At 41.4% G+C, this 4,774-nt stretch overlaps 1 pseudogene; it reads right to left on the bottom strand.

Annotated features, from left to right (window-relative positions):
* Positions 1-1,914: 1,914 nt before the first annotated feature.
* Positions 1,915-3,873, bottom strand: LOC101685249 (annotated as a pseudogene).
* Positions 3,874-4,774: the final 901 nt, after the last annotated feature.

Here is a 4,774-nt window from a genome sequence, read left to right as displayed (position 1 = left end):
CACTGAAGGCTCTAGGGAAGATTCCAAAATCTGCTTCTGGTGGCTCCAGCTGCTCTGTGGCTGCATCATTCTGCTCTCTGTCTCTGTGGTCACATTACGTTCTTGTCTTCCTTTTTTCAGCAATTGGAGTCTTGCTTACAAGAACGCTTGTGGCAGCATTTAGGACCCATCCTAGTAATCCAGGATGATCTGCACATATGAGGATCCTTAACTTAATCACATCTGCATAGACTTTTAATATTTTTTTTAATTTTTAATAAACATATAATGTATTATTAGCCCCAGGGGTACAGTTCTGTGAATTGCCAGGTTTACACACTTCATAGCACTCACATAGCACATACCCTCCCCAAAGTCCATAACCCCACCACCCTCTCCTAACCCCCCTCCCCCCAGCAACCCTCAGTTTGTTTTGTGAGATTTAGAGTCTCTTATGTTTTGTCTCCCGCCTGATCCCATCTTGTTTCATTCAATCTTTTTCTACCCCCAAAACCCCATGTTGCATCTCCACTTCCTCATATCAAGGAGATCATATGATAGTTGTCTTTCTCCAATTGACTTATTTTGATAAAAATAATACCCTCTAGTTCCATCCACGTCGTGGCAAATGGCAAGATTTCATTTCTTTTGATGGCTGCTTAGTATTCCATTGTATTATATATACCACCTCTTCTTTATCCATTCATCTGTTGATGGACATTTAGGTTCTTTCCATAGTTTGGCTGTTGTGGACATTGCTCCTATAAATGCACCCACGTGCATTTGGGTGCACATGCCCCTTTGGATCACTACATTTGTATCGTTAGGGTAAATACCCAGTAGTGCGATGGCTGGGTCATAGGGTAACTCTGTTTTCAACTTTTTGAGGAACTTCCATGCCATTTTCCAGAATGGCTGCACCAGCTTGCATTCCCACCAACAGTGTAGGAGGGTTCCCCTTTCTCTGCATCCTCGCCAGCATCTGTCATTTCCTGACTTGTTAATTTTAGCCATTCTGACTGGTGTGAGGTGATATCTCATTGTGGTTTTGATTTGTCTTTCCCTGATGCCGAGTGATACGGAGCACTTTTTCATGTGTCTGTTGGCCATCTGGATGTCTTCTTTGCAGAAATGTCTGTTCATGTCTTCTGCCCATTTCTTGATCGGATTATTTGTTCTTTGGGTGTTGAGTTTGCTAAGCTCTTTATAGATTTTGGATACTAGCCCTTTATCTGATACGTCATTTGCAAATATCTTCTCCTATTCTGTCCGTTGTCTTTTGGTTTTGTTGCCTGTTTCCTTTGCTCTGCAAAAGCTTTTTGATCTTGATGAAATCACAATAGTTCATTTTTTCTCTTGCTTCCCTTGCCTTTGGCGATGTTCCTAGGAAGAAGTTGCTGTGGCTAAGGTCAAAGAGGTTGCTGCCTGTGTTCTCCTCAAGGATTTTGATGGATTCCTTTCTCACATTGAGGTCCTTCATCCATTTTGAGTCTATTTTTGTGTGTGGTGTGAGGAAATGGTCCAATTTCATTTTTCTGCATGTGGCTGTCCAATTTTCTCAACACCATTTGTTAAAGAGGATGTCTTTTTTCCATTGGACATTCTTTCTTGCTTTGTCAAAGATTAGTTGACCATAGAGTTGAGGGTCTATTTCTGAGCTCTCTCTCTCTCTCTATTTTTTTTTTTTGCCAATTTTAAATACAGTTTTATTTAAGACATTGCATTTTAACAATACAGTGCTTATAAAGTGCAATGTTTATTTCCTTTCCCTGTGCACATATTCCATAGTCAAGTATCAAGAATGCCCAGGTTTTTTTTTTTTTTTTTTTTGCTATAACAGCTCAACATTACAACTGCCATGGAATTTGCTACAAATTTGGGTCCTTTGAATATTGTGTGTGGAACAATGCTCTACCTATTTATTCTCAGGTTGGTTTAGTCAACCTCTTCAGTGGTGGGCCCAGAGGAGGCACGACCAGAGGGAGGAACTCCACCACCAGGGAAGCCTCCAGGCATTCCTCCTGGCATACCCCCTGCACCCTGGTACAGCTTAGTGATGATGGGGTTGCAGACTTTCTCCAACTCTTTCTGCTGGTGTTCAGATTCTTCCTTCTCTGCAGTCTGGTTCTTATCAAGCCAGTTAATGGTTTCATTGCACTTGTCAAGAATCTTCTGTTTGTCTTCATCATTTATCTTGCCCTGAAGTTTTTCATCTTCAACAGTTGCTTTCATGTTGAATGCATAAGACTCAATTGAATTCTTGGAAGACGACTTGTCCCGCTGTTTCTCATCTTCAGCTTTGTACTTCTCAGCTTCCTGGACCATGTGCTCAATATCTTCTTTGCTCAAGCAGCCCTTGTCATTAGTGATGGTAATATTGTTCTCTTTTCCTGTGCTCTTATCCACGACAGAGACATTGGGGATACCCTTAGCATCAATATAAAAAGTGACCTCAATCTGAGGAACGTCACAAGGAGCAGGAGGTATGCCTGTGAGTTCAAACTTTCCAAGTAGGTTGTTGTTCTTGGTCATGGCATGCTCACCTTCATACACCTGAATAAGCACACCAGGCTGGTTGTCGGAAAAGGTAGTGAAGGTCTGTGTCTGTTTCGTAGGAATGGTAGTATTATGCTTGATGAGAACAGTCATGACTCCTCCAGTAGTTTCAATGCCAAGAGAAAGTGCAGTGACATCCAACAGCAGCAAATCTTGAACAATTTCAGATTTGTCTCCAGAAAGGATGGCTGCCTAGACAGCTGCACCATAAGCAACAGCCTCATCAGGGTTGATGCTCTTATTCAGTTCCTTTCCATTGAAGAAATCTTGGAGAAGTTTCTCAGTCTTGGGGATATGGGTAGAACCAACCACCAGGATAATATCATGGATCTGAGACTTGACTAACTTGACATCCCATAGGGCCTTCTCTACAGGGTCCAGGGTGCCATGGAACAGGTCAGCATTTAATTCTTCAAGCTGGGCATGAGTGATAGAGGTATAGAAGTCGATTCCTTCATACAGAAAATCAATCTCAATACCGGCCTGGGTGCTGGAAGAAAGTGTATGCTTAGCACGTTCACAAGCAGTACAGAGGTGACGAACTGCCCTCTTGTTTTCACTGATATCTTTCTTATGTTTACACTTGAACTCTGCAATAAAATGGTTGACCATTCGGTTGTCAAAGTCTTCTCCACCTAAGTGGGTATCTCCAGCTGTGGACTTAACCTCAAAGATCCCATCCTCAATAGTAAGGATTGACATATCAAAAGTGCCACCTCCTAAGTCAAAGATCAGCACATTCTTTTCAGCTCCAACTTTTTTATCTAAGCCATAAGCAATAGCAGCAGCAGTTGGCTCATTGATGATTCAAAGTACATTGAGACCAGCAATAGTTCCAGCATCTTTCGTAGCCTGATGCTGAGAATCATTGAAGTACGCAGGTTCTGTGACAACTGCATTGGTAACCGTTTTCCCAAGATATGCCTCGGCGATTTCCTTCGTTTTCATCAAAACCATAGAAGACACCTCCTCTGGATAAAAGCTTTTTGTCTCTCCCTTGTATTCTACTTGGACCTTGGGCCTGCCAGCATCATTCACCATCATCAAGGCGAATGCTTCATATCAGACTGGACAATAGCATCATCAAATCTCCATCCAATCAGGCATTTGGCATCAAAAACTGTGTTGGTAGGGTTCATAGCAACTTGGTTCTTTGCAGCATCACCAATCAATCGTTCGATGTCCATGAAGGTGACATAACTTGGGGTGGTCTGGTTTCCCTGATCATTGGCAATTATTTCCACTTTCCCATGCTGGAAGACACCCACGCAGGAGTAGGTGGTGCCAAGATCAATGCCAACTGCAGGTCCCTTAGACATGGTTGCTTCTCTGTGGGCCTGGCTCAGAGTGAGAAGAACACAGCAATCCAAAGATGTAGCCCTGCATTCAATGAAACCCGGCTCTCTATTCTGTCCCATTGATCTATGTGTCTGTTTTTGTACCAGTACCATAATGTCTTGATGATGACAGCTTTGTAATAGAGCTTGAAGTCTGGAATTGTGATGGCACCAACTTTGGCTTTCTTTTTCAATATTCCTTTGGCTATTTGAGGTCTTTTCTGGTTCCATATAGATTTTAGGATTGTTTGTTCTATTTCTTTGAAAAAAAATGGATGGGATTTTGATAGGGCTTGCATTAAATGTGTAGATTGCTTTAGGCAGCATAGCCATTTTCACATTTGTTCTTCCAATCCATGAGCATGGAACATTTTTCCATTTCTTTGGAAAAACTCTCAGTTTTTCTCCATTGAGAATGATATTTGCAGTGGGTTTTTCATAGATTGCTTTGATAATATTGAGGTATGTGCCCTCTATCTCTACACTTTGAAGAGTTTTGATCAGGAAGGGATGCTGTACTTTGTTCTTTTCTTTTATTAATGTGTCAGTTTTTCTCATGAGTACTTTACAGTTTTCTGAGTACAGACTCTTTGCCTTTTTGGTTAGGTTTATTCCTAGGTATCTTATAGTTTTGGGTGCAGTTGTAAATGGGTTTGACTCCTTAATTTCTCTTTCTTCTGTTTTGTTGGTCGTATATAGAAAGGCAACTGATATCTGTGCATTGATTTTATATCCTGACACTTTACTCAATTCATGTATGAGTTTTAGCCACTTTGGGGTGGAGTCTTTTGAGTTTTCCACATAAAGTATCATATCATCTGCAATGAGGGAGAGTTTGACTTTTTCTTTGCCTACTTGGATGCCTTGAATTTCTTTTTGTTGTCTGATTGCTGAGGCTAGGA

This window comes from Mustela putorius, unplaced genomic scaffold (genome assembly GCF_011764305.1).
Source record: "Mustela putorius furo isolate JIRA1106 unplaced genomic scaffold, ASM1176430v1.1 tig00000224_pilon_pilon_pilon, whole genome shotgun sequence".
In the NCBI taxonomy this organism is placed as follows: domain Eukaryota; kingdom Metazoa; phylum Chordata; class Mammalia; order Carnivora; family Mustelidae; genus Mustela; species Mustela putorius.
The sequence above is the reverse complement of the archived record's forward strand: the minus strand, read 5'-3'. Positions and strand labels throughout refer to the sequence as shown.